This window comes from Falco biarmicus, chromosome 3 (genome assembly GCF_023638135.1).
Source record: "Falco biarmicus isolate bFalBia1 chromosome 3, bFalBia1.pri, whole genome shotgun sequence".
NCBI lineage: Eukaryota > Metazoa > Chordata > Aves > Falconiformes > Falconidae > Falco > Falco biarmicus.
This window is the reverse complement of record NC_079290.1, coordinates 80,474,341-80,500,345: the sequence shown is the minus strand read 5'-3', so window position 1 is coordinate 80,500,345 and position 26,005 is coordinate 80,474,341. Positions and strand designations below refer to the sequence as shown.

At 45.8% G+C, this 26,005-nt stretch overlaps 1 protein-coding gene across 4 annotated transcripts in view; it reads right to left on the bottom strand.

The window, feature by feature from the left end:
* Positions 1 to 22,656, bottom strand: part of GRB10 (growth factor receptor bound protein 10) — a 149,711-nt gene extending 127,055 nt beyond the window's left edge. For 2 of the 4 annotated variants that reach the window (XR_008820535.1, XM_056330143.1), the window contains exon 1: positions 21,296 to 21,421. The gene's annotated coding sequence lies outside the window, so the exon portion shown is untranslated. Of the gene's footprint in view, positions 1 to 20,988; positions 21,264 to 21,295; positions 21,422 to 22,558 lie in introns of those variants that run through there. The other 2 variants (XM_056330146.1, XM_056330145.1) reach the window with 2 other exon arrangements.
* Between the last annotated feature and the right edge of the window lie 3,349 nt (positions 22,657 to 26,005).

The window sequence follows — 26,005 nt, the reverse complement described above, 5'->3', positions numbered from 1 at the left end:
CCCCTCAGCTAAGCTCATTAACGTAGCCCTTTCACATGAACCAAGTCTGTAATTCAAGTTAACATCATTATTTTTTTTAATTAATTAATATTCCTGGCTGTGAATTCTGAGTGCTAGACATTAACCTAATGGGGATGGTGAAAGAGCTAGAGGGACAGCCACGTGACAGAGGTCCAGAAGCACAACCTCAGCACCGCCACACTGCACCCTCCAGAAAACACTGCATCAGTTAAACAGATTTGCACCTTTAACAATTTGGCACAGACCTAAAAGCTACAGTTGCTAGGCATCCTCCATCTAACATTTACTTTTGACAGCAAGTCCTGCAGGCTGCTGCAGTATGCAGAAGGTAGAATATATGTAGCTTGCGAGTTGACAAGCACATGCCTAAATGCTGGCTCTCTATAACATAAAACATGAACCACTTCGCCAGGGTGCCTCTCCCACTATTTCCATGGGAATTTACAACAGCCAGGATGTGACACACTGCAGCACTGAATGCAAAGGGTGCTGTTTTCATAATGGCCATCTAGGAAGCCTCTGCCTTTGATTTCAGGCCAGCACAAGAGCAAATAAACCATTAGGATCTTAAAGAACATGAAGTTTCCTACACAAATCTGATTTAAGTCCTCCCAAAATCACAACAGAGGCCAAATACCATACTAAAAGCTCCTAAGAGACCACAGCTGAACAAGGCCTTGAACACCTCTTATCAGCTTATTTTAAATAAACCTAAAAGCTACTTTCAAAATAGCACGAGTCTCAAAACACCAAGACGACTCTGGCTTTTTCATGTTCTCAAAATAGCATGCTAGAAAGATATCTACAAAAATAGAAGTTTTAGGTGCATTTAGCTTTCATTTCAAGCATCAGCAAAAGTCTATCCAACACAGCATTTGCTTAAGGCTCCATAAAGCATTCCCTCATCCACGACTCCCACTCTGATAAGCGTCAGAGAACAGGGACCAAACATAGCCAATCACTTGAAAGCCCTGCAAGACTAGAGGATTTGGATGCTGGAGCATGCTTGCTCCTTCCCCGCCACCCCACACGCCCTGCGCAGAGAGAAATTCAGATTCCTCTAACTCGTTTCACTGGAATCCAGGCAATCTAATAGAAGGTGGCAGTAAGCAGCATCACCAAAAATAAAACCATCAGAGAGAAACTACTGAAATGTAAAAGTAATGCTTTGGTTTAGGTGCTTAAATGTGCAAGTTATTTTCACTTTACTTCTTGACATAGGAAGCAGCAGTACATTTCAGAAACCATATTCCCTTCTCTGTCCCCAGTAGGCAAACCAGGGGAAAAAGTGACCATCCTCCAAGCAACATCTCCGCTCCTTGACTGCCCAGATTTACCCTTGCTGCCCTTCCACAGAGCAGGGCGAAGCTTCCTTGCTGTGACAGGGAGGGTATAGTGCAGCTTCTCGCCTCCTGTTCCTTGCCTTCTAGGAATTTCCCAAGCCACCACTGGAGGATAAGGAACTGTAATGCTATTAAACACTGCAATAACAAAATCTGAACTAAAGCATGCAAAGTCTGCCTGAAGATGAGGATTTAACATTTTTTTTTAACCTCTGGAAGAGCACCCAAGCAACAAACACAGTGAGGAAGCAGCATCAAAACTGGCAACTCCGCAAGCAAAACAGACAAGTTTACTTGCACATTGCAGCCTGCCTGCTACTTCAGATTACTGATTGCAGAGCAACAAGTTATTCTGTCCCTAATTGGGTCCCAGTCTAAAATAGTCTTGTTATTTTTAGTATAGTACTTAAGTATCTGAACTGTGCCCTGTACTGCCAAAGCTGGCATGCATCCCTGGCCATACCAGGAATTCCGATATTAAACAAGAACACACGCGCCACATATCCAGGCCAACTTTTGCTCTTCTGTGTTGTGTTTACTGGGTGACTTTAAAGACTTTAAACACTAACAGCCAGCCAAAAATGGCACAGACTTATACACTAATTCTGCATTTGAAGCCTCCCTACAGCTACTGTGCAACAGAAGAATCAACCCAGCAAAGAAGAGCAAGGGTTGTGATACCACTGATTATAAAGAGACAGTCAGTTTGCTCTCAGCAGGGTAGAGCATGGATAGAAGAGAAGAATGGGGTTATTTCACCTCTGTCTTGCTTGTTATGAGTCCATACAAGTTCTGGGGCACTGGAAGAGAAGAGAAATCTGAAATGCATCCTGTAACTCATCCTTCTTCTCTGTCCCCTTCCACACTGCAAGTACGCTACGGATAAATTTAAACTAGTCAGGAAACAAAAGGCCTGTGTTAAGTATGTTTACACACACACAGAAGGAGGATTATGTAAGCTCTGTCTCACAAACAATATGCTGCTTCTGCAGAAGAAATAAGATGATCAAAGCAAGACTTGTGCATCTTTCCAAGTCAGTCTTCCCACCTTCCATCAAAGGGGTGACAACCGTCCTGCAGCACGCTAATTCTGGAGCACAGCAAGCAGAACAAAATCTGAAATAGCCACACAGACTGCTCAAGAAAGCCTACCTGCCTCCATGAGCTTACTGGTGCTTACCTTGTGCTTCCATGGTGAGCTTATTTTTGTTAGACCAGGAAGAACAAGTTCCGATGAGGAATTAACTCTGCCCTTTTATCAAGTACTTTGCAGAAAGGAAGTAAACTCTATGAAAGAGCTTTAGAGACAAGATCCTAACCTGAAAGATGGCTGCCAGCCAACAAAAATTTGTGAGTCTTCATTACCACTACACCATCTGTTCTTGAAACTGTACGTTCCTTTTCAGAAGGGTTCTTACTTTGTGAACAGTATTAGTATTGTTCACTGTCTCTGCTCTGTAAACATCCCCTTACCCAACATGCTTCTAGATCTAGTGGTGACACAGAACCAAGCCTCCAGTTTGTCATATGATTATCTAGCCATTCTGGATTCATCAGTACATTTCTGTACTTTCTGTTTTAAACTTCTGTAGCAGCAGAAGCACAACACACAAAACCTGACATGGCTTCTGAATTATGGCTGAGCTGATCAGGGGCACTAACTAAATGATGTTCTCAAACCCAAATCTGACAAAACCAGCCAAGATGACGATTCAACCTTTTGGCATTTGCCCATTAACTGTTTCAATGGGATGATTCCAGACAAAAGAACTTGCCTTTGTATCTGAAGAGAGCTTCCTGCCACTGTTTGTTCTCTCTCATCTCCAGTTTCTAATTGGCTTCCAGTTAATAATCAGACTCGAGATGTTTAAGTTTTGCTGTTGCCCATACATGATCAAAAGCAAGCAAGTTAGTTGTTCTCCCTCACTAGCTAAAGAGGTCAAGCTAAGTCCATTCACCTGTACTCCACTAAAAAGAGCAATAGCCTGAAGACAATTATTGCAATACCAGAATAAGTGAAGGTGAAGCAAGAGACAAAGTATCAAAAACTCATTCTACAATTCCACAGCAATACAATAATGCTTCAGGGAAAAGGTCAGTCCACTCATCACTTCCTCAAGAAAGTTACAGGTAATAAGGACAAAACAAACAAACAAAAACAAAACTAATAATAATAATAATAATAATTTTAAAAAAAAAAAACACACAAAAAACCCCAAAATCCAGCCAACAATAAAACTACTATTAGTGATAGCAAGGCAGCAGAAAGAAAAAAACATGAGATTGAATGAATAAAGATTGCATGAATCCATTTTCAGATTAGCTGGGTTTTGTGAAATTCAGTCATGAACATGTTGAACAGTTTTGAGTTTTTCTTAAAGCTTCAAACCACTAGCAGTTATTTTTAAGAGTTCACAGTGGATTCGTAAGTTAAGAGAGACTGGAAAATGGTAAACAGTGATAGCCTAAAGAAGTGGGAGGGGAAACGAGTGGAAAGAACCACCTGAAGAATTATAGTTGCTGCTTATTTGCAAATGGATTTCCATTAAACCCATGTGTGAGCACAGAGAAGAAAACAAAATACTGAACTCAACAAAAACCAACAGTTCATGGATAAGCCAGGTCAATGCAACTCAGCTTCCTACTATGGCAGAATAAAATATTTTCAGGAACATAGAAACAGCAGACACTGAATTTAACATTAGCAAAACCATGTTGTAAGAATGCAGTTTGAATCTTTTGGCAAGTAAGAAAACTTTGTTACACAGTTATCAATGCAAATGGTCATCTTATGGTGGATTTGAAAGTGACTGGATAACTGCACTGGCTTGTTTGCTCAGATTTGAAAAAAATGGGAAGGCTCACAAAACAGCTTGCCATACTGAACAACCTGCAGAGGTCTGCCCTGGTCCCACACTATTCTAGTACTAATGATCTAGATAATGAAGGAGAAAATTATGCTCATTAAACTTGGGGATGCTGCTAACTTAAAGCTGCCAGCTTGCTGGAATACCGAATTCAAATGAAGTTTTAGAAACTGGAAAATTCTTTGTCAAGAAAGAGGCAAATACCATATCAGAATGTACAGAGGAACATATGTGAGAATCATGAAGCAATAGTTCTGTTCTACTCATGGCTGATAAAGCTTCCAGCATGACACTGTATCCAGTCTTCAGCAAGTTTCAGGAAAGATCAACTGGAAAGAATCCAAGCAAAAGCAACAGAAACATCACAGAATTAGAAAAACATGACATCTGGGAAGAAAAAATGAAAAACAGGATGAACTGGAGCTCAGCCAAAAGTGAAAGTAAGGGTCATGATGATATCTTTCAAATATATGAAAGCCTCCTGCAAAGAAAGAGGGAAGAGTCCATTTTCCATGTCCACAACTTTCAGAAGAAGAAACAGGAAGGTTTAAAAAGCAACACAAGATGATTTAAAAAAACATTACTGGGTGGAGTGGCAAGCAGGGTGTGGTGTGAGGGCACTGGGGAAAGAGGAAAGAAAAACACAAAGTCAAAATTGCTAAAAGGAAAAAAATCAGTGAGTCAACAGACAAGACCGTTCAGGGAGCACGTAGAGTTTCCCCATCACTGTCACCAAACCGCCGTCAAACACACAGCTATACTTCGGCTTCTCATTGATTAGTTGACCTCTCTAAAGTCTCCAGATTTAGGACTGTGCTACACGAAAAATAAGTTTACAGGGATGCGCCTCCTCGCTTTCTTATATGGACATTACACAGAGCAAGAACACCAACAAGCTGCATGCCAGCTGTAACCTCCAGAGCCAAAAAGTCTTAAAAATACAGTCAAAAAACACCCCCCTGCAAACCGTACATGTTAAGATTTCTTTTTATAAAGTCTAACCCATGTACTTGCCTCTGTTGATACATAGGATATTACGTCCTAATGCTACAAACAAACCAGAACCTGACAACCGAGAGGCACGTGGTCAACACCCTGTGGAGAGCACTGGGAATTTCGCTCTCCAGTCCCACTCTGGAGGACAAATAGCAGAAACACTACTACTTTCCAGTGTCTTGAATAATTTTTTATGCTTAGCCACTACCTATGAGCTGAAGATCAAAATATTAAGGATTCACTGGCTGTCAGGTTTTTGAAGGGTACAAGGAGCAAAGAAATTTCTTCTTCCCGAAGAGCATGGAAAAAGAGCCATCCATACATGTTTATCTCTGCACAATTAACTGAAGTCAGTACTCCAAGGTGCAGCCATATTGTTCTGCAGCTTGGCATTAACACTCAGTAGCAAGCATCTCTGGCAGTTTGGGGAAAAAATAAAATACCCCAACCTTCATCCCATCAATTATTTTTTTAGCTTATGGATTGTAAGCAATGAGCTGTACCCACCAACGTTTTCCAAACTCCGTTTGCATTTGTTCTCACTATATCAAACCTCTGGGAGTATTAACAAGAAACGAACTCCAATTAAACATAACTGCAAGCATTATCTCTTACTCAGCCAACTTTCACTCTGCAGTTCCCCCTCCCCACACACCACAGTTTGGTCTCCACCATTTGCATCAATGGAAGTAGCTGGGGACGGGCATTTCACAAATCTCCCAAATCCACTACTCCCAGCTACAAGCCTTATTTTAGCCTTTAACCACGCAACTGGAAGATATTTAAGCATGCCACAGAGGCTTAAGGGAGGCTTTGGAATTGCATTTGCTTTATATTGTACAGCGTCAAAAAGACAGTCATTTGTCATTTTTCCTTGAGTATCCCAGAGTAAGATGCCGCTACAGGGATAAATATTTGTAAGGCTAGTTCATGCAGTTTTCCTTAAATCTGACTAGATCTAACCCCTCTTTGTTTACAAAGCAGGAATTATATCTAAATATCACAGCAACAGCAAGGAGGATCTAAGAGTTAAGATCAGGTTTCTAAGCACGGGAGGGGCTTGCTGTGGATTTACAGGATTAGCACCAGTGCCCTTCCCTCCCTATCAGGAATGACTGTCTGCTCCCTGCTTTGCATCTTTACAACTGCAGATACTGGGATCCTGGAGCATGAGGCTGACAGCCCGCAAAGGCAAAGCACTCGTCACTCCTAAAGAGTGACAGGGGTGGGAAATGAAAGAGAAGGGAAAATAAAGTTATTTTTTAAAAAAATAAAATCAACAGGTATAGATACTTGAAGTCATAGCAGAGCAGGCATTGCCACTTCATGGAGTTCAGACATGCCACCATTTGCATTCAGAGCAGAAGCTTTTTGTTCAGGCGCCTCACTGTGTGGTAAACCCTGGAATCCCCAGCTGCCTGAATGGCCACCAGACCACAGGACGTGGCAAATAAACTTCTACTCAAAAGTGACACTTGCGGTTTAGACCAGGACTGAAGTCAGGCCAAGTTTTTGATGTGAATTAGCTACCTGTATCACAAACGGGATGTTTACTACATATTGTGGTGTAAATACTCACTCTCTGCTGATTTTTTTTCTTCTTTCTAACACTTCCTCCACCTTTGAAGAGGCAATTACAATCTCTGAGAATTTAATTTCCACATGGGACATGGAAGTGAATATAGAGCAATACAGCCACCACACGGGCAAAACACAGCCCCCAGAAACTGCAGGTTTTTCCCATACAGATGCCCAACAGCAGCTCCAAGAAAGCATTAACATTACTCAGAAAAGATAATCATATCAGTAATAATTTTCAGAGCCATACTGTGAGCTAAGACACCACCCCACCCCCTTCCATGAAGTCACCTTCACCGGTTGGGGGGGGGCGGGGAGGAGGAGGGCAGCCTGCTCTGCCTTTTCTCTCCATCACACTAGAAATACCTGCATGACTATGGAAATTAATTTGATTCCTTCTCTCACACTGCTGAGAAGTGGGCGCACCAGGAGGAGAAAAAATTTAAAAAACAGAGTCAATTAACAAGTTGAGAGTTGTGTTAAAATTGCCCTTCTTCCTGCCTTCTCTTCTAGGTTCTCACCACGTCTCCCCAACTCTCTCCTCTAAAGCAGCTTTCCCTCTCCCCTCCCACTGCTGCAAAATGCACACATGAGCAGAGAGGTCACTTACAAAATGTCAATCAAATCCTGAAACAGACTGGAATGGTTCCTAATCTTTCTTTTACAGTAAGTATCACAACAATGAAAAAAAAAAAAAAAAAACCCAAACATTTTTAGTTGGTGTTCACTTACATCCAAAATTCAGGGTAAATTCACATTCTGAGTTAAATTTTAGGTCTCTAGTCTGTGTTCAGTTCTCCCTCCCTAACAATGGCATGGCTCGGTCCTTTCTTACAGGATGGAAAAGGGCAGGAAGACTTTGCAGTGCTCCCTGGTGGAAGATGACACCATAATTCAAAGCTCTATAGCTTAGGTCAATTTTAGGATATAGCTACTTTGGGCTGCTTTGGTTTACACAAATCCTGTTAGTTCTTCATTGATCAGATCTACCTTTGGGGACATTACAGCCACGCTGCAAAATCATCTTCATTGGAGTGCTTCATGGTTTGTTTTGGGGGGAGAGGGTAATAAAAAAAAAAACCACAAAAACAAAAGCATTTGCAATCCAGGCTGCACTAAGGCAACATGGTTATAAAACAAACTCTTCTAATGAATCTTAATGACTTTCTGCCACTTTTATTAAAGCTACCTGGAGTATCTGGTTAATTTTAAACTGCTAATGGATTTCAGAGGCAGCAGCTCGGGTGAAAGTCACTTCTAATACAATCCTTTCAAGTCCACTGGTTTTCTAGGGACCTCCTTCGACTTGGCTAGGGGGTGTCAGGTAGCATGAGGTACCCCATTACAGCAGTACTTTTAAAAGGATCACAGAAGACCATAGGAAGACATAACCTGAAGCTCTCTCCCCCAAGGCCCTCAGCTCCACACAGGGCCACAGTCCTGCAAAGCTTCCATGCTACCACCGAGCCCAACGGCCCCACAGCCCAGCCTGAAACTACAGCTCCCATTGCATGCTCTGACACGAACCAGCCCGGCAATACATCACATTGCTGAAAGGCTTCATCATAAAGTCCTAGGGTACCAAGGAAGCATTGAATGCATGTGGCACGCAGCACACATTGAACTGCAGAGAAGACACATCCATCAGACACCACAGAGGGGCTGCATAATATAGTAAATATAACCAGAGTACACTAAACTAACAAATTTCAATTGAAACCACGCTGGTGATGCCCTAATCCTGACCTGCAGATGGATGTCTGTCACCCTGACCATGAGCAGCAGTACATTCTTCCTTCCATCTCTTCCCTCCTCTACCCACGCCATGTAGTCGGCTTCATTTATGCATCAGTTATAAGGTCTACAATAAACTCCAGCATACCACTGAACTACATTCAAAAATCCTTCATGAGCAAGTCTTCAATATCCGTAGGACATTCCAGAAACTCTGTACTGTAGACACAGTCTCTACTATAAGAGCCTGCTGTAACTCTGTGTCAGTACAGCACATCAGTGGCAAAGCACAACTGGCAAACTGGTGGTACCCTCTCCCTCCTAGCACACCCTTTCAAGACTCTTCCTCTTCTATTTTACAACACAGGTGCTCACCACCAACTCCAGCTCCCGGTACTTAGTCACCACTGGGGACTTCTGGCAGTTGTCACAACCTTGAGATGCATACATCCCACCCACCCCCGAGAGAGAAATGAGGTACCTGCGTAGCCAGGAAGGGAAAGAGCACGGCCACCTGGCTGCTGGGAGCAGAGGTGACATTGCTGACAAGCGAGCCACAGGAAGGCAGCCCGGGCTGCAAAGAAAGCTGCTTTGGGAAGCTCTGGTCTTTATACACTGCAAGCCAGGATTTGTAAGAGTCTGCAAGCCCCTGACACAAAGCACACGCTTCCTTGCTTGGTGTCACAGAGTTACGACTGCAGACTGAGAGGATACTGGCAGGAAGATGGAAACTAAGACCAGCTACCAGATGAAAGCATCGTTGCCCACACAGCGCAATGATTTACAGCTCAACCATAGGTTTAGGCAAAAATTCACTCTGACCACACAGCTTAAATGTAAATCTGTACTCAAAACATTTACTTTAGACAAGCCACACTTGCGCACAGGAAGAAAGTTTCAGCCCCCCCCCCCTTTAAAAAAAAAATAATAAAAAAATTAAAATTGAAAAAAGTAGTTGTCCCATGGATACTTCTCTGGCTGGATGAACCTTCTCTGAATCACTGCCAAAGTCAGTACAGACATGATATGGCTGAAGTCAAGCATACCCATTGGCCTGATATCCTGAGGAGAGGAAGAAACTTGATATTTGTATGCAACCACGTTAGTATGCCCATAAAATTACTTCTCATTCCTTACTTACTTCATCTCTGTAGCCCAAAAACCTAATACAGCTATGCAAAGCAACTGAAACATTATGCGTAGCATTTATTACAAAACCTGAACTTCACTCAGCAGCTGATAGAGTGCTCAAAGTAAAACACAGGGTACGGGGAGAATATTTAAGATGCATTTTGTCAGTCTCCAAATGACTTTACAAAAGCCAGAAACTGTTTTTAGACAGAGGCAGAGCCCTGTAACGAAGAATCAGAAAAGATCTCTTCCTCAGTCCATGCAAGAGTTTGCGTGTAACAGAGTTTGTACCCAGTCAGAAAGACTGAGCTAGTCAATTAGCTCAACATTTTTTGTGTTAAAACTATGGAAAAAGCAAACCAGAAACATTTCTGAAAAGAAATGCTTGTCACTGCTGTGTAATCTAGAACCCAAGAACCCAAACTCCAGGTCTTCCCAAACTCCATTTGGTAAAATGAAGGAAAGCCATGACACATCACATTGCCCCCAGAGTGATTCCACATTTACCACAGGCAAGAATAATAACTGAAATTACTAAAGAACTTATTTTGGTTTTCAGTTTGCAGGGTGGTTTGTGGGTTTTGGGGTTTTTTTCAGGCTAAAGCATACTAGCTTTATCAAGGCTGAAACATTTGCAGCTCTATCCCAGGCAGCCCCTCAAGAGTCACAGGGGTTTATGAGTGAGATCTGCCCTACAGCCACCAAGGCCATTTCCTAGCAGACGGAAGAGCAGACACCTCTAGTGCCTTTATTTGATTCTGGCTAAAGAAACCCCTCTTGGTCAGAGCAGAGCAGCTGAACCAGCTCGCAGGCAGCTCCAGGACTGCAAGACTGGGAACAGCCGAGACATTCCAGGAAAAAAACATTTCAGCTGGTAACTGGCCTGAAACAAGTATGTTTTACCACAACATTTCAGGGTAAGTCAACCAAATCTCCAGTGTTCCTCATAGCTCTGCTGTAAGTATGAGCAGTTATTATGCTCAGTGTTTCTCATAATATGAATAATGATGGATTTATTACCAGTTACTTCCTCAGTTGCTCTGGTTTATGACGATTGTATAATAAGATACAGCTACACATACCTTACATAATTTTCTGAAACTGTGAAGGTGATATTTTTATCTTCTTTATACATACAATACTAACATTTTTGTTACGGCTGCGTTGCTCAATAAAAAGCCCCACATAGCACTGAAATTTCATATTAATTTTAAGAAAACAACCCACCCACACATGTCCATTTTCTTTTAATTTTTTTTTTAAGAAATACACAAATAAAGACACTGTCGCTCAGATTCACATTTCAGGGCAGCATATGGATCAGACACAAGGTTAAAACAAGTTTTATCTTCCCTAAACCCACACACATATTCTAGAAAATCTCCCTTCAACAGATAAACCTTGCAAATACAGACAGGCTCTGGAGATGCTCTGCAAAGCCAGGTCTTAGCTTCTTCACTTGTGTAGCTCCACAACATGTGTCAGAATTCACAGAGAAAATCCTTATGTTGGGTCTTCAGAAAAATCAGTAGACTTCCCCATCCAAGCTGGCCCAGCAGCTTGCTACTACTGAAAGGAGAGGGGACCTGTTCTCTTCCCACTTATTTCTCTTTCTTTCCCTAGAAAGACACCTCACCTCAGCTGCCCCATCACATTTCCAAGAGCTGATCCCATCTCCTAATCCACAAGAAAAACCTTCTCAGAAAAAAAAAAGTATGCAGGGCAGCTTTCTACCTGGTTAGAGAGTCAGCCATGACCAAATTGGCCCCAGGTAAGAGTTGCAAGTGCCTTTACAAAAACAACATCATCTTCTGGTAGTAGTGAGCTCTTAGCATGGCCCACATCTTTTCAGAAGTGAAGACTTGCCCCTCCCAGGGGAAAAGCTTCTCCACATTGCAGACTTTGCACAACAGAAATTTGTATTTCAGCACTCTAAAAAAGTGACTTGTATCACTGATGGCTGCATACTAGCTGTCTCCCTGAAACTCTACCAAGTGCTGCCAAATTGACCCAATAAGCTACTTCACCTACAAAAATGTCACGTTAGCTCACCTGAATTTTAAACGAGAGACCTGGGGAACAAACCTTCTAAGGAAGAGTTGGACTGTGGCACATCAAGAGCCCAAGAAGTTCTCAGAGACCAATACAAGCAAAACTAAGTCAGACTGTTACAGCACAGTAATCCTTCATCCACTTTTCAAAATCACTCGTTTTCCAGGCAACCACGACAACTCCTGCTCCTGGGAAGAAGAGCTGAACCACTTGCAAGTAAACCAAGCCAAATTATACGCTTACCAAAATTAGCTAAGGCTAATACTAGCAAGACATCTTGCAATGCCATTCTCCTACCAAAGGCTGCATCAGCAGTACTCTTTTCCAAAGGACACTGGGGAGAGAAGTCACCAGTCAACAACTCAAAGAGGTGCTACAAGTGTCACCACACACCTAAACTCATCCTATCACACACAGAATCAGCTGCAGCATTCTTTGCAATACTCCTCTGACTTTGTATCTGTTAACAATGTCATCCACCTTTGCTTGCAAGGAACTCCACAGGGGTTTCAACCCTGACCATCAGCTGTAGAACAAAAAAATACATGCTAAATGCAAAACAAGCCTGAGCACACATCAGAGATGCCAGCAACCCAAACAGCATTTGCTCTGCACTCCCACAGCTCATCTTGTAGCCTCCTTGCTCAATTCTCCTGAAACCTTTTAGGGTAAAAAAAAAAACCCCAACAAAACAACAAAACAAAACCAAAACACCACCACCCAAACCAATGCCTTTTCTGAAACCTTTCAAACCTTAGATGTCACTATGGGTAATGTTGTAATAGCCTACCAGTAAAGAATATCAAAAGCTATCAGCTCATGAAAATCATGTATAATCTGTGACATTCCGTTTTGATCATTTCTACAGCATAATAATGAGCTATTCTGATCACTCACCCCATACAGGGCTGTCCTGGTTTTGGCTAGGATAGAGTTAATTTTCTTCCTAGTAGCTGGTATAGTCCTGTGTTTTAGATTTAGGGAGAGAATAATGTTGGTATTTTAGTTAGCGTAAGCACTGCTCAGCAACAAGTCAAGGACTTCACAGCTTCTCAAGCTGCCCTGCCCGCAAGGAGGCTGGGGAAACACAAGAAGCTGGGAGGCGACACAGCCAGGACAGCTGACCCCAACTGGCCAAAGGGATATTCCGTACCATGTGGCATCATGCTGAACAAAAAAAAGTGGGGCAAGTTGGCTGGAGGGTGGCAGCCTCCTACTCTGGGACTGCCAGTGCATTGGTCAGCAGGTGTTCAGCAACTACACTGGGCATCATTTGTTTCGTATATTCTTTTATCATTATTATTATTTTACCTTCCTCTTCTGTCCTATTAAACTGCCTTTATCTCAATCCACGAGCTTTTACCTTTTTTCTGATTCTCTCCCCCGTTCCACTGGGGGCAGTGCATGAACAGCTGTGAGGTGTTTAGCTGCCTGCTGGGTTAAACCACAACAAGGGCCTTCAGGAAGAACCATCATTCAATAACAAAAAATAAAAGCAATAAAGCTAGGAACCCAGCAGCCAGGGAGGAAAAAAAAAACAAAACCAAAACCTCACAACTTAAAAACCAAACAAAACACAAAACAAAACAAAGAAACCACCACAAAAACACCACTTCTGGCCTCAACTTTTTGGATTCCAGGATTCCTGGAATGAAGTATTTCATCGCAACACAAAACAGAAGATGACAATATTAAATCTGGTGAGCTTTTCCACAAAGCATTTAAAAAATGCATGCATTGAAGTATAGATGCTGATGGCAAATCTGCCTCTAGCATAAGATTTAGCACCAAGTAGTACTTTTTCCTTACAATTGTGCTACACAGATACCCTTTTCTTGGAAACTGTTTACTACATTCCTTGCTGTGACCACGTACAGTAACTGGAACATCACAGTCAGAGCTGGACAGGAAAAACAAAAGCAACCTGACCCACCGAGAAAGCATCTGCCAGCACTTGAGCCATTGTTCTGCAAAATATCAAGGCTTGAATTCTGATATAATCCCCTGACATCTCGGGTGATGTCAGCACAAGCAGCTATTAGAATGAAGAATGATCACCCACAAGACATTAATTCAGGAAGAATCAATGGCCTTGCAATACATATTTCTCCCTTAATATTCTCTTAAATGGACTTCAAATACATTTAAGCCAGAAAGGAAAGCAGGCCTTTTAAGAAAGGTTTTGGCACAAGACAGAAATATCACAAGCTTCTCAATTCTTAGCTTTTCCAGCCCCTTGAAGTTTAATTCCACACTTGTGCTTTGATATAAAGTTCCTCGTTCCTTTCCAAGGATGCTCAAAGCTTTAACAACACACTAAGCAAGACTAACTTACAGACTTCACCTTCCCCCAGTTCCTCTCACCCCCACTCCCAATTTCCATTTAAAGAGAGAAAGTTCTCCCATCTGCATCTGTACCTAGTAGTTTTGCAGAGATAAACATCATGGAAAAGAAGGGGGGGCGGGGGGGGGGGGCACGACATGAACAAACAAAACCAAAGGGAAAAAAAACCGTAACTCCCCTATTTCTATGTCAGCTCTTCAAAGCTTCTGCTCTCATCCTTTCTAGTATACAACTATCTTGTCCTACTGCCCTCCATTAAAGTCAAGATCTGGGAAAATTTTTGGACAGTTTCTCCTAGAAAAGGATCCAAATCCCTGCTGCCAGCTAGTTTTGAAATCTGAAGCACTCTACAAACATATGAAGCATGCACAGACACAAGAGTCTGGTGGTAACTCCCTGACAAAGTGTGTTTAAGCATTAAACCATTCTGTAATGGAAGCATCCACAGTGGAAGAGATTTGGGTGACATTTCAAGGATTCCTTTCCCCATGGTTTCAAAAGTCAAAATTAGCACCTGAAGATGACCTAGAAATAAAGCTAATCAAAGTTTAGAAAGAGCTTCTGAAAACTTAGTCTGTGCTGCAAACCAAGAACATGAGTTAGGAGAGAGCTGCAGGCACTTGATCAAGTCATCAGAATGGCATAATTTAGATCCCAGGCATTGAAAGAAGTTTCCAAGTGTTCATCAAATGTTAATCTCCACCATGAAAAGAGCCTATGGACTTAGAGATTCTCCCGGCTTATTGATTTTCTCACCAGGGATGCATAATGGAAGAATGATACTGGTGTCATGGAGCATTATCCACCCTCACTTATCTGCAGCCTTCAGCAATCGCAGGCTTGGCTTCACTGTGGCTGCTTGGCTTCTCCGATTTCCCTGTTGACACAAATTCTGCAGCAGTAAGCATGAAGGGAGCTCAAGGACCATGCTCTGAAGTTTACTTTTGACCAAACGTAGAAAATCCCACCACTGCTCAGCAGGAGAGTTCCTTCCCACTGAGCTATAGGTTTATTCCAACAGGATGGCATGGCATTTCCTCTACAGTTTGCTGCCAGGAAAGTAATTTCCTATTTTTGTCCTGTTGAGAACTAGTAGAAGCTGGCATTGATGGTGGCTGGGAAGAGTCAAAGGCTGGTTTGCTAGTGGTTTAACCAAACGTGTGTTTACAATTAGCCCATTCATCATAACCTGCCCGTGTAAAACTGCCTTTTTGGAAACTGCCCATGTTCCTTGGGTTTTCCTCCAAAAAAGCTGAAACAGACTCGCTAAGAAATACATTGTTTGAATAGTACTGCTAGAGCAACAGAACTGTCCAATAGTGAATACTGTAGCCGTTAATGCAACTGTTGGGCACTAAGATCAACATAGCTGCTCAGCTTGTTGCTGTTGGCTTAAGGATGACAGGTCAGCAGCAGGAGGGTAAAATAATGGGAAAACCTCTTGCAGTCTTCCCCTGGAGTCCAACAAAAGAATACAACAGAAATAGGACACTGTGTTACTCATACCCTACAGTATGCACCTGCAAGAAGCGAATGCAAAGATGGTCACAGTGTTCCCAGCAAACTCCTCTAGGGCACTCCTCACCTCTGCACTCAAGGACCATGGCTATCACCACAGTTGCAAAGCTGTTTTCAGAAATACACTGTGCAGTTTACTTAAGACTTGTGACTCCCCTCTCCCCATCCCTTCCCTCAATTCAGGGAAGAATAAGCAGCGTCTGTCCTACCTTCATGTGGTAAAGGGGAAATTTCTTCGCTTCCTTTCTCCAAGAAAAGGTCAAATGTATTCTAGCAAACAAGATTTATCCCATCACACCTGAGCCAGCGTATTCTCAAAGCCAGCAGTCTTGAAAGCTGCAAAGGACTCCAAGAAAGACACATCTCACCTCTCTCACTATAATAAGGCAGACTTTCATGCCATGTGCCTACATTATGCCAGATCTAGTCTCACAATCTACAAGCCCAATACAACCTGTAATTTTACTTCATACTACATACCAGAGAACCACCCATTTTCCTCTACCACTTTCCTCTCTCCAAAGTTATCTTTTGATACTCAACAAATGTAATGACTTACCAAAAATGACTTATCAAAGGTTTCTGAAAAGCTTCAGGATGGAAAAGGTCCCTCACACGAACTTATTGTATTAGTCACATGGTGCATTATCCATGCTGCTTGAGTAGGTCTCCTACTCCGCTAAAAAGATCACTCACTTCCAACAACTAGTCTTCACGATGGCCAGCTTTTGCTGCAGTCATTCAGGAGTGGTAATCTGCACCTCCCCATCACTTAACTGAGATGCAATTAGCAGGTTTCATTAAAAGCTCTCTTGGCTTGTAAATGATGGCCAATGTTGGGTTCTGGAGAACCCACAGGATTCATCCTGTCCATACGTTTGTTCAATCCACACCTAAGCCTCTGGTCCTTTCCACCATGGGTCATTTGCCTGTAAAAATCCAAGCAGCCACTAAGCTGACGCCACATTCTCCTAACAGAAAATCACTTACTCAGTGCTCAAAACCTCATGCATTCACAAGCATCTTCCAACAAGTTTTCAAGTTCACTGACAGCACTAGCTCCTCACCACTAAACAAATCACTCCTCTTTTCTGTTACACAGACCAGGAAAGACAGAACTATTCACAAGGGCACTACTGTAAAGCAGGGCTTGAACTTGCAATGCCTTCAGTCCTGACAGCCACATCCGCTTGCATGAACTGCATGAACTGATCCATCTGCAACTTGTGGAAGACCCTAGGAAAGCAAAGGAGATGAGTTTTCAGACAGTGGATGCACATCAGTGTGAATGTGAACATCTCTCAGAGTTTCAGCATAACTCAGCACTGGTGGCAACTCACTTCATGAATCCTTCAGTCTTCAGCGCTCCTATGCACATCGTAAGTCCGAAAGCTGCTAAAAACCACAAGCACCACTACTTCCAGATGAATGTACCTGTACAAAAAACATAGTGCCTGTCTCTCACATCAGGTTATCTGCTGAGGAAACAGTACCCAGGGGAATAAGGCATACCAGCAAAGGGATTGCCAAGGCAAAGGGATTGCCAAGTATATCCAACCAGATCTCATAAAGTCAGGCTGTTCTGGTTGTTTTGTCAGTGAGGAGCTAACAGCCTGTTTGTAGACAGGATGCCTTATAGTGATCAACAATTTTTTTTTTTTTTTAATGCTGCATTCACAGTAGAATCTGGCTTCCTTGGACAGTCCCCTCCACATCACAACTGAGGAACCATATCGAGCTAATGGGAGAACTGCTGTCCAAAAAGATCATCCAATTCAACAGATGGTATGAGAATAGCAAGGACCTGGCATGGGACTAGTTCAGAAGTGCATAGCTCAACAAGTATGGAGAAAGAAAAGTCAATGAGGTGACATCTGTTTACTTGATAATATTATGTTTCATAACAACCACCGGTTTGGGAGAAAAGGTAATGGGAAGCAAACTGCTTTGCCACATACAAGTTTAGGTTGCAAAGTATTGTCCCGAGCAGCAGGCGGCACAAGGATAGCAAACCTGTCAATAAAGTTCAGTGCTTATAAAAGGATTCATTGGCAACTTCATAATTCCTAAAGATCGCTGAGTTTCACCTTTTAGGGAAAGGATCTCCTTTCCTAGATTTCCCTAGGTGAAGAGCTGCTACTGGTATATTTTGGACATACCCAGGAGCAGGTCCAGTTTCCAAGAAAAACAATCCTAACTTCTTAGCCTGCTTTCCTACAGAAGGAGGCTTATGCAATCACACTGCAGCCAAGCCAGTTGGCAAGTTTCACACAAGCCTGACAGAGGCAGAGGTCTCAAGAGTCATCTTTCTTGTTTGTGAAAACCCTGGGCCAGGTGGGCACACGTAAGAAATGCTGCACTGTGAACTAGCATCAGTACCCTCATAGCTGATGCAAATCCAAAGAAAAGCAGGCTTCTTTAGTCTTAGTGTGGATAGAAATGCTGGCTTAAAAATGAAGAAAACCTTTTTCCCTTGACCCCACTAGTAATGTTCACACAGAGGTTTAGAGTAAAAAGGCCAGCATAAACTGGTAAAGTTGTGCACCACCGTGTTTGCTGTAACCAGTGAAATTTTTAACTGCGCAAACACTTAAGGGTATCCTAAAAATGCATACCACCAGACATCAAAAGGCACCCTCTTCATGTCTCCCCCCAGCCCCAGCTTCCAGGTATCTGAAGAAACACCTCAGCACGCACTTCCCCGCCACATGCTTCCCAAGACAGAGATCAGCTGGTCTAAGCAAAAGTTTTGCCTAGAAATCTGGCCTCACTCAGCGCTGTCACCATAAACCTCTGCAACCACACGTACAGGGGCATGGCAGAAGGGAGGAAAGGAACGACAGCACAGTCCCACCCGGTGTGACACTACCCGGCAGCCCCCCAGCTAGCCTGCTGCCACCGCTACGCACGCCCAGGGAAGCTGCCGGTGCCTTACAGTCTAGAGGGACATCTGCTCGTTCGGTGCTGTCAGAAAACAAACTCCCAGTGCAACACTCTCATGCTGCTGGCAGAAGCGGCACATGACCCAGCTATGCCTTTCCTCTGCCAGCTGGGAACTCCCTGCCTTAGAAGAATCCCTTCGCCAGAGAAATCCAGATACTTTTTGCCCATTTACACCCTGAGTGCAGCGGAGAACATGACCAAAGATTTCTAAAAAACCTTTGTGACAATTCTTGCTGGAATCGTTTAAGTGCTTGCAAGATAGAGGGCTGCAAATGTTTACACAGTGCATGGCATATGCTTAAGCAGAACTGAAATACTGAGACCCATTTTGCATTCAGGTAGCACTTTCGGACCACCTAACAGAAAACACAGGAATATGCTACTGAAATCCAGGTGTGGCTGTATCTGAGGATGAAAGCCAACTCACACAGCGGTAAGGGAGGGTGTATTTTGATTAACAAAACCAAGGAAAACCATGGAAGTACCACAAGATCTTTAATATGTAGCCAGGGCAAACAAGACCTACTTTAAGAACAAATAAAGACCAAGTGAAGAAAATGAATTGAGTATAACATGGTAAAGCGATCACTGGAGGCAAGCGTCAGGGTCTGCTGCTCCGTCAGTTTATCATTTGCAATAAGGCTACCAAACACTGCTTTTCAGGCTTGGTTGTTGGCTCTACGTCGTGATGAATTTTAAAGAGTTTGGCTCTGGAGAAAGAAAACCTGAACAGCCTTGATATTAGCATGTAACTGTACAAAGATAGCCAGAGGAATACGGCTCTGGAACACTCTCCTCCTCCTGCCACACTGTGAGGTAAGCTCTCTAGGAAGGCTAACACTGCATGGGAAGAGCATCCCGCTGACCCTCTGCCTGCACCCTTCACATGAGCAGCACCCTGCTGACCCCCTGCACCCTTCCCCAGCCCCAAAATGATTGTGAAGCACAGCCAGAGCTGCCACTTAAAGTTTTGCATACACTTCCTTTTTTGATGCGGGTTTTCTAATCTCCATGTGTTTGTGCAGAGTTTTTTTAACCTGTCCTCATAACTCACTCCTTTTTAATCCCAGGATTAGCCTTGTTGCCCTTCTATGTACTTTTTCTAGAGGTTTAAGCACAACTAGTGTCTAGACGCAGGGATAGAGTTGGAGTGTTAACGCATCACTGCTACTTGTCCTGCAAGATCTGTTAGAATGAGTAATTGCTCATCACCTTTATGAGGCCACACAATTCCAACTGTTCCTTACAAGCATAACTTAAGGCAGTAGCTACTCACATCCCTCCTATCCCTCTCTTGCTTCCACCCCAACCCCGAATTCATTCTTCTTTAGTGAAAGGAAAAGCAAACTTGCATTCTTTAGGGCTGTTTTAGAAAACCCGATCAATGCTGCTTTGACATACCAGCAACACATGTTCCTGTTTCAACAAATGGGAACATTTCAGGCAGACCACCACTTCAGATGGAGTGGGGCTCCAGGCTGCTGAATCAGCACTTTCCATCCTGCTGGCAATACAGTTATGCGATGCTTCAAAGGAAACCGGGGGAAAAGGGTAAAAGCTTGGGGGGGGGGGGGGGGGGGGGGCGGCGCTGGCACTTAAGCAACAGAAGCGAGGCAAGGCGATTTTACAGAAGTTCATCTGCCAAACCAATTCACTGCAAACTGTTCTTATAAAAGATGCCATCGTTTCAGCCCCAGCCTGCAGTACCACCGTTACACAATAAGAGCACCGTGCGTGCGCGGCTCTCCCGGCGGGGAGCGGAGGCAGAAGAGCCCCAGCGCTCCCCCCGCTCCGGGGCTCCCGGGCTGGCCAGGGGCTCCCGGCGCGGCGGGGGCGCGCAGGGCCGCCCCCTGCGGACACGGACACGCACGGCCGTCGCCGCAGACCGGCGCAGGGGATGAGCAGGAAGGTGGCAGCACTCCGGGGTGGCATTTCTGCGAACTGCCCATCCACCGGCCCTCCCGCAAACGCTGCGCGGCTACGGGGTGGGGTGGGGGGGCACGGCGCGGGGCGCCCTGGGGAGTTTCGGCAGCACCGCCAGCAGTTGGCGGGGCAGGTCTTCGCCCAGCTCCAGCGCGGGGCGACGGGAAAGCCCGGCTCCCGGCACCGCCGGGGAGAGGCACGCAGCGGGCGAGCAAACAAAACGCGGCAAGGAAGCCCCGAGCCGGGGGAAAGGGCCGCTCCCCCCCAGCACCGCGGCGAGCAGCAGCCGGCCGCCCCCGGGGCTCCCCGCCGGGCGGCGGGAGGTGCGCGGGTGGCGATCCCCGCGGGCACGGGGCGGGGGGGGGTGGGGGGGCTCGCCGGCGGCCCCAGGAAAAGGAAGTTTGCTCTCCTCCTCCCACCGGCCTCCGGCACCGAGGAGCCAGCGAACTCTCACCCCCCACCCCGGCCTGGCCTCCCCGCGCTGCGGCTCTCCAGGGGCAGCGCCCCCGCCCCCCCGCGCCGCCCCCCGGCCCCTTACCTGCTGGGCGGGCGGCCGGCACCCTCCCCGCCCGGCGCGCACCCGCCAAGTTTCGGGCGGGCGCCAGGGGGTCAGGGGAAGGGTCGTGCGCGGCGGCGGGGAGGGGAGCGCGGGCGGGGAGGGGGCTCCTCCGGGCGGCGGGGTGGAGGGGGCACGGGAGGGCGAGCTCTCGCAGCCACGCGCCTCAAAAACAGCAATAAAAAGTATATATTTTTTAAATTAATTTAAAAAATCACGGAAAAACGCAATTAAAGAAGCACAGAAACAGCAACAACAAAAAAAAAAAAAAAAAAAAGGCAAAACACACCCAACGCGGAGGGGGACGCTCGCGCCTCCGCAAGGCAACCCCGGGCTGCGGGAGGAATCCGCCGAGAAAACTTCTGCCTGCCTGCCCGCCCGCCCGCGCCGCTGCTGCTGCCGCCGCTGCTGCTGCTGCTGCTGCTGCTGCCGCCGCCGGCTCCCGGTGCTAACGGCGCCCCGCCGCCGCCGCGCTCTCGCCTCGCGCCCAGCTGACTCCCGGCGGCGCCCCGCGCCCCGCCCCGCCCCGCCCCCGCCGCACGCAGCCGCAGCCCCAGCCCGCGCCCCGCCGCCGCCGCCCCGCCGAGGGCAGGGGGCGGCCGGGAGCCCCGGCGGCGGGCGGCGCGGGAGGCGGCAGGTCGGGGCGCCGCTGCGGGGGGCGCCCTGCCCGCTGACAAAAGCCCGCCCGCGGGTAGCACCGGCGCGTGCTTTTGTTGCGGGGGAAGGGGGGCTGTGCGCTCCCTGAGATAAAGCCAGCAGAGCACCCGGGGCATCCACGGGCGCCGGACATTCGCGCGGGGACTTCTTCTTTAACCTTCCCCCCCCTCCCCCGTTACCACGGCTTTCTCCGCAAACCTGCCCGGGGAAGGTGCCCCAGGTCCCCTCCCAGCGCTCCCGGTGGCACCGAGCAGGCGCCCGGCGGGGCGGCGGAGGTGGGCGCTGCGGGGAGCCGCTCTCCGCCGCCAAACGCCCCGAGCTCCCCGCAGCCCCGCGCTCCGCCGGCGCTGCTGCCGGCTGCCGCTCCGAACTTCGGTGCGGTGGGACCTTGGCTGTTTCGCTCCCCGCATCCGCACCGCTTTGCCGTAGCTCCCAGCAATCCTGTTTGGCCAGTAGCTCGCGAGTAGCTCGGGCTGCGAAAAACCCCGCTCTGAGGAGGAGGGAAGCTGCGCGCTTCCCCCAGAGCCGGTGTTTTTAAGCCTATAGATTTCAACGCAAGCTACCGCGCTCGGGGAGGAGGGCAACGTTCAGCCGGCCAGATGCAGCACCCCTTCTCCTAAGTAGCCAGCGCTATAGAAGGAAACCAAGTGCGCGGAGAAGCGGGGGAATCTCCGAGTTTTTCCTCCCGGGACCGCGTGTGCGCTGGCGGGAGCGTTGCGGCTCCGCGCCCGCGCTGAACACGCCGTGCGATGTAACGTGATACCCGCCCGGCTCGTGCGCGTTCCCCCTCCGCGGCTCTTCTTCACTGTATTTGAAGGAATGTTTTTGTTATCAGCCCGCCCTCTCCGTCCCCGTCTTTCCATCCAGCCCTGCTCTGATCTCACTCTGTCCTCACCACTTGCTCTCCCTGTTCAACTCCTCAAGTGTCTCTGGTTTCCTCGTGTGTCACCGCAGCCGCTCGGACGCATGCGCCCGCTGCTCGCCCTCCTCACGCCGACAGCCCCCCGGCCTCTCCCAGGACCGTGCTTCCCTCGGCCATTCCCACTTGATGCGGTGCTGAGCGCCGCTCTCCAGCCTGTCAGCACTGCTTACGCTCGGCCTGGCCCAGGCCCAGCCCGGCCCCTTGGGAGGTTGCGCCGTGCGCCATCGCTTCACAGCCCCCAGCTCACCCCTCTCTTCCCGCCGCGGGGCTGGTCTGCCCTGGCCTGTCAGCCGTCGCTCTCCCCAGTGGTGCGCTTTGGGGGTCCAGCCTCAGAGCGCTGGTACCGCACTAGAGGTGAGGCTGCCTCCTCTCTGCTGCTGCCGGACCCCAGGGCCAGTATGGCTGCGATCACAGCCCCACACGCCTACATAGGAAACTTTCTGTGCCTATAGGTCGTAGAATGACAGAGCAGCCCAGGTCGCGAAGGACCTCCAAAGATTATCTGGTCTGACCTTTTGTAGGAAATGAAGCCTAGATGAGATTATCTGGCACCCTGACAAATCACACCTTGAAAGCCTCCAGTGATGGGCATTCCACCATGTCCCTGGGAACGTTGTTCCGGTGGATGATTGTTCTCATTTCTTTCTGGGCTCAAGATGAAGCCTCTCTCAGTGCAACTTGGACCCCTTACCCCTTGCCTGCTCCCTGTGGCTCCTTGTGAAGAGAGAGCCTCCATCCTCTTTTGTAGCCATACATGTACTTGTAAAACTTGACCAGAGTTTGTGCAATAGATGTCCTGTTCCTGCTGCTTTCGCAGAGCCCGCTGCCGCGGCCACAGCCACAGGCTTCAACACACGCCTCTTCTACATACTGTTTAATGCTATTTGCCCCGGCTCATTCTTTAGCTGCACAATGAAATGGTTATACTTGCCATCCATAGTATTTCCATCCTAGAATATCAATTTACAGCTTGGCATTACAGGGTGTCCTCAAAAAGCGAGAAGTGAAAGAAGAGAAGTTACATAACTGGGCCGGCACAGCAGAGCCAGCCAGCCACCAGCAGGACTGGATCGTATGGATTCCCACCTTCTGAAACATCTCCACTCTGCCCCAAAAGTCCTGCTACCTCAACCTCAATGGCACTTTACACATTTCATCTCAAAACCAGAGAGCACCGTCACAACTGTGATGCGCCGCATCCAACACTGAAGGGAAACAGGAGGGATAAAGCCCAGGTATTTTTGAACCTCACGCAGGCAGCCACCTGGCTGGCTTCCAGCATGCTCTTCCTTTAAGTGTGCTCACTGCTTCTCTGTATAAGACTGCTGATCCATCAGTTAATCATATTGAGTAAGTACCTAAAATTAACTTTTAAATTATTAATGCATGAGAACATATCCGTTTGCCATGTACATTATTTTAAAGGATTACAGTGTGTATACCAAGTACCATTAACATTACATTTCTAACATGGTAAATCGCATTGTATGGAAATCAGAAGAGTTGATGGATTCCTCTACAAATGCCTTTGACAATGATAAAATGTTAAATTGGATTATTATTAAGCCCGTGTCTGTACTTACAATTCTTTCTAATACATACACAAATAAGAGACTGCCGAAATCTTAATAGTATAATATTTTTCATTTTGTGGTGGGTTAAAAAAAATAGATACACATAAGTATTGAAAATGCTCCTCTGAAAAATAAAAACACTAGGAAAGATATGTTTAGTTTCCTAGACTACAGCTGTGTCGTTGAAGACAAAACTGTACTGTCATAAAATTGTTTATCCAAAACAGCACCATTAAAACTGTTATATGCAGAAGTAGCAATGCATCCTTTCAACAGCAGTGAAGGACATACTTATGATAGCCATCTTCTTTTCCCTTAACGAACTAATCTCTGAAAAAGCCCTACAGTATGCCATATCGTGAAAATAACAGCCTAAAATGCCAGTATTTTCTCTGAGGGAAAAAAAAAAAAAGTCATTTTCTGCAAGAAAAACCACACAAGAAATACTGATGGCAATAACGTTCTCCAACTGTGTAAACATTATTCCTGCTCAAGGACAGTCCAAAAAGTAAAGGCAAACATCAGCACAGAAGCCTCGGTGCCTTCAGTACTTCTGTGCCAGGGAACTGAGCCCAGAAGAGGCTTGTCCCAGCTCCCTGTTTTCTTGCTGTTTGCTGTGGTTAAAGTTCAGGTTTGAGAAGGCCGATTCCACTGACCCCTGATGGAAGAACTAATGAGACGTCTCAGCTGTGCTCAGGGGAAACCAGGGCGCTGGGGGAGAAGAAGATGGGACGTGCAGTCCCCTCCTGGCTGGAGGGGGTCTTGCTGCCCCGCAGCTGCCGAGCTCGGAGCCTGTGGTACAACTAGGCCTTTGATGTCCATTTATTCCCCGATTTACTACTCTCAAAATATCAGGATAGCCTGGAAAATGCCCACTTTGCCATTTTTACTCCTCAGAAAACTTCCATTGGCATAAGTTTCCCATGTGTTAAGGTTTCAGAAACGGGTCCAAAATATAAGCAGAATATAGCCATTCTGTCTATTTATCACTGCATTTAAGACTCAAGACCTAATAATAAATGGCTGTTGGAGTTCAAGTACAGTGGACTTGGTTTGCTTTCCACAGAGACTTGAACTCTGCAGGGTGACTTTCCTTCTTGGAACTTATCCAAAGGACACTAAGCTCTACAATTCAGTTAGCCTCAAGAGAGAAAAAGGTCATTTTAAAGTTTTATTAAATTGACTAATGAAAACTGTCTAGTAGATATGAAGTTTTCTTTAGAAACATTCTTAGATTTCATATATATTCTGAGAACAGGCATAATTTTCTTTTCTATTACATTGATTTAGGAAATGAAAAAACAATAGCAGAAGATCTGAAGAGGGGAGATCAGAATCTGGCCACTGCTTTCATTCTCAAAGGCATTTTCATGAAAGCATTATATGAAAGTCGGCATTGAGCATCATCTTTAACTAGTAGAATGCACTGATAAAAGACTTCAGCGATCAAAAAAGGGTCGACATGGTCATTATTACCTAGTAGGTGTACAGGCAAAAGGGCTGACCAACCTTTGAAATGGTAATATGTTTCTTTTGTCATAGGCAAGGATTTTCACCTTAAATAGATAGGAAGTCTTCTAACACATCGGAATTTTAATAAGGCTTAATCTGCAGCAAAACCAACTCAAAATTAATATTTCTGTTGGTTTTACTGTAGTTGAAGCAAATGTTTCAAACATTTTTAAAAGCAACCCAGAAAAAAATAAGTCTTTTTAATGTTGAGATGGAGGGGGGGAAACATTCTCCTTCCTTTCTGTCTACATTCTTCTTTTATTATCTCTACTTATTTTATCATTCTGTGGTGGAGATTGAAAGCTGAAAGTGCAGGAAAGCACTAAGAAAGAAA